Here is a 4,351-nt window from a genome sequence, read left to right on the forward strand (position 1 = left end):
AGGAGAGAGGGAGAGATAGACACATTGAGAGAAACATCATCTATCAGCTGCCTCCTGCATGGTCCCGGTGAGCCTGCAACCCGTGCCTGTGCCCCAACTGGGACTCCAATTGTGACCTCTTGGTCCCTAGGTGGATGCTCAACCACTGAACCATACCAGCTAGGTGATCATTTCCCTTTTTTTCCAGCTTTATTGAGATATAATTGACATATAACATTGTATAAATTTAGGGTCTATAATGTGATGGTTTGATATACTTGTATGTTGTGGAATGATTACCACAGTAGAGTTAACACCTCCATTACCTCACATACTTACCATTTTTTGGTATGTGCGGTGAGAGTATTTAAGATTTACCCTGTTATCAATTTTCAAGTTTATAATACAGTAGTGTTAACTATAGTCACCATGCTGTACATTAGATCCCCAGAACTTATTCATCTTATAACTGGAAGTTTATACCATTTGACCAACATCTCCCTATTTCCCCACCTTCAGCACCCAGCAAACACCATTCTAGTCCCTGTTTCTATGAGTTTGGCTTTTCAGGTTCACCATATAAGAGATCATACAGCATTTTTCCTTCTCTGTCTGACTTATTTTCCTAGCATAATACTCTCTATTCTGGTGTGTGTGTGTGTGTGTGTGTGTGTGTGTGTGTACACACTCCACCTTCTTTATCCATTCATCTTTTGATGGGTGTGCAGATATCTCTTCAAGGTAGTGGTTTCATTTCCTTTGGCTATACACCCCGCAGGTGATTTCTTCTGCTGCGTGGCAACTGTTTGAAACCTGTTTTTATCTTTATATTTTCTATTATTTAAAAAATATTTTTACTGATTTCAGAGAGGAAGGAAGAGAGATAGAAACATCAATTATGAGAGAGAATTGTCTATTGGCTGCGTCCTGCATGCCCCACACTGGGGATTGAGCCTGCAACCCGGATCTGTGCCCTGACCGGAAATTGAACCCGTCACCTCTTGGTGCATGGTTAATGCTCAAGTACTGGGCCACACTTACCAGACAAGGGTGATTTTTTAACTATGGCCTTTTTTTGTTTGTTTTAACAGTAAATTACCTGTGATAAACTCATCAGGTCTCTACTTTTCCCATATGTAGGCACTCACTAGAAATCACATGGTTCTCATTCTTTTAATAAGAAACAGCAGAGAGGGCTGTCAGCTGACAGGATAGGCAGGATAAAATGTGCGCCAGAAATGCCCTGGTCTGAATGTGACCTCTTGCTGAAATGCCAAAAATACAAACGTCCCAAGCCTGTTGGCCCAGTGACCCCGATAAACAAAGGTCTTTTTTTTTATAGAAACAAACTTTTTTATTTCTTGTTTCTCATCACACATGCGTGCGCACACACACACACACTCACAAACTCAAACATAAACACATTTTCTTTTTGGAATTCCTATGAATGTGTTAAACCGATGTGTATTGCTCTTATGCACAGTCTTGAAAATTACCTTTTGCCACATATTTGAAATGTAAACTCTTCCTTTTGGAGGGCGGCCTTCTTCTGGACAAGTAGATTATTGAATAACCCATGACTTTGCCCTTCATCTGAATAGTTCCCTGAAAGGGATCATAAGACGTCCTTCCAAAGCCTAGAGGCCTTCCGAGCCCTGAGTGATCACAGAGGGTTTTCTTCCCCCCGAATCCCTGAAAGGTCACGGCCACCCTGAATGGTATCAAAGGAAATCACTCTTTTGCATCAGAAACCAAAAAAGAAAAAAGAAATGTAAAACTAATTTGGGGAAACGGGAAGTTTACCTGTGAGTTGTGTGTCATATGAAGAGTATTATCCCCCTCTCTTTCATTGACTGGATGACTGTGAAAATACCATTAAAACTGCTTCTGTGGTATAACCCCCGTCAGAAATGTTTTAGGGTCATCGTGCTTGGCTCTGACAAATGCTCTGAGCACATAGGCTTCCACACCAGGATGGGGACCATTGACCTTCATCCATTTCCACTAAGTGCTTGTGGTTTATGGATCATTTTCCCTTACAATCCACAGTGCAAGTGCCAATATGAACATAGCAGCCTCCAAGAGAGTGTGGTAACTTGAGTGCAAACTCATCATCACAAAACCTGGAGCTCTAAGTTCAATGTAAAGTGTTCTCAGAGGTGTGCTGACCTGTATGTTTTTAGGTACATGCCAGGTTCAGCATTTTCTTCTAAGATGAGTTGGCTTATTGAATACATACCTACCTTTGTTTTAATTTATTTAACTTTGTAAGACTCTGAAAATAAATTCTCAAGACAGAATAAAAGGCCTTTGTCTGATCATACACTTCTGGGATTTTTTTGTTCAGAAAATATAAACCCAGTTTTCATTAGCTGTCTTTAGCAACTACTAGTGGACAGAGTGACAACCAGTGGGATTTTGTTCTCTTTGGTTAATCAGCTGAAATACCTGTAAGTTTTTGTTATAAGCTCTGGTCTTCAAGCATGATTTTACTACCCATATCATATTGTCATTCATAATTTTTAACATGCTGGGGAAAGGGAGGGAAAACTTAAGTGGCAGGTATTCTAAGATACTGTTTTGGATGCTTTACACATGTTAATTCATTTCATCCTATGACAACCTTTTGAGCTTCATATTCTTGTTGCCATTTTGCCAATGAGGAGGGCTAAACTTAGAGTGTTTAATAATCTTGCAAATATTCATTAGAAAATTAAGAATCACAGCAAAACTGATTTTTGCTGATTGGTCTAAAAAAGATCAATAATCCCTTCCTTCCTTCCTTCTTTCCTTCCTTCCTTCCTTCCTTCCCTCCCCTTCCCTCCCCTCCCTTCCTCCTCCTCCTCTTCTTCTTCTCCTTCTTCTTCTTCTCCTTCTTCTTCCTCTTCTTCTTCTTTCTCTCTCTCTCTCTCTCTCTCTCTCTCTCTCTCTCTCTCTCTCTCTCTCTCTCTCATCAGAGGGCTTTTCTTATCCAATAGTTTGTACACTATTTACAATGGAGATAATCTAGTTTGTGTTGCATTCCTAGCATGTTGTCCGGAGATTGGCATAGACGCATGTGTACCTGTTATCTGTTCACTTGAGCTGGATGGGATACTCCTGGTACATTAACCTGGAGGAGAGCTAGTACAGACTATTAGTTGAGAACATTCAATGTTCCTACATTATGGACTCTGCATTCAAAAAGCTTAGATTTGAATTCCGACTTCAAAAGTCCATTAATTTGTACAATTTCAACAAATTACTTAGCCTCACCAAGTCTCAATTTTCTCACTTTAAAATGGGGGTAATAATTGTACCTTCATGATCATTTATGTAAGTTACATTTCTGATGGTTAGTAACCATACAATAAATGCTAGCTATTACTATTATCCTTAATCAGAGTTCACTGTGGATACTTTTTAAACATACTACATTATTTATTATATTTATCATTATAATGTATCATCCCACTAAAATGTCATCTCCATGATGGCAGGGATTCTCATGTTTTAATCATTGTATTTCATGTATCGAGGACAGTGTTGTCCAATAGAACATTCCATGGTAACAGAAATGTTCTGCATTGGAGTTGTGTAATACTGTAGCCACTAGCCACTGTGGTTGTTGAACGATTAAAATTTACTAGATAGTGTGACTGAGGAACTGGGTTTTAAATTATAATTAGTTTAAATTACTCTAAACTTAAGTAGCCATATGTGGTAGTGGGATACTGTATTAGCACAGTTCTAGTACATTACATGGTTACAAAGAAGTTTCAATAAATACTTGTTAAATTAATGACTCAAAGATAAAAAACAAAGTGGCTTGATTGTGTATTTAGCTCATTCCTTAAAGAAAAATAATAAAGCTCTTAACTGAGTGATCGGCTCATACCAGAGGCCTTATAAGGTTGCCGTATCTACACTAATAAAAGAGAAACATGGTAATTGGCGTACGACCGCTACCCTTCCCATTGGCTAATCAGCGAGATATGCAAATTAACTGTCAGCCAAGATGGCAGCCGGCAGCCAGGCAGCTTGAAACTAACATGAGGCTTGCTTGCTTCAGTGACGGAGGACTCCAGTGTTCCCCGCTTGCCTCTGCAGGCCTCTGAGCCTGCAGTTTGAGCATTGTAACAAATACCGCTGGACTTCAGCCAGCAGATTCACAACATTGTACGCAAAGGCCAGAAACCTACTTTCAGCCATGGAGGCCTAAGAGCTGGAGCCAAGCCTCAAAGCTAAAGCTGGCCCAGAATAAAAAAAAAGAAAAGAAAAGAAAAAAAGGAGCAGTTGGGAGCTTCTGTCACCCGCCAGCCTGAAAACAGCCCTCAGCCCCTCACCCAGACTGGCCAGACACCCCAGTGGGGATCCCCACCCTGAACGGTGT

General features: G+C 40.1%; 1 protein-coding gene across 1 annotated transcript in view; it reads left to right on the forward strand.

Annotated features, from left to right (window-relative positions):
- RAB38 (RAB38, member RAS oncogene family) overlaps positions 1 to 4,351 on the forward strand; it is a 53,258-nt gene that overhangs the window by 20,978 nt on the left and 27,929 nt on the right. The gene's annotated exons all lie outside the window — the stretch shown is intronic.

The sequence above is a fragment of the Myotis davidii genome, unplaced genomic scaffold (assembly GCF_000327345.1).
Source record: "Myotis davidii unplaced genomic scaffold, ASM32734v1 scaffold657, whole genome shotgun sequence".
Classification (NCBI taxonomy): domain Eukaryota; kingdom Metazoa; phylum Chordata; class Mammalia; order Chiroptera; family Vespertilionidae; genus Myotis; species Myotis davidii.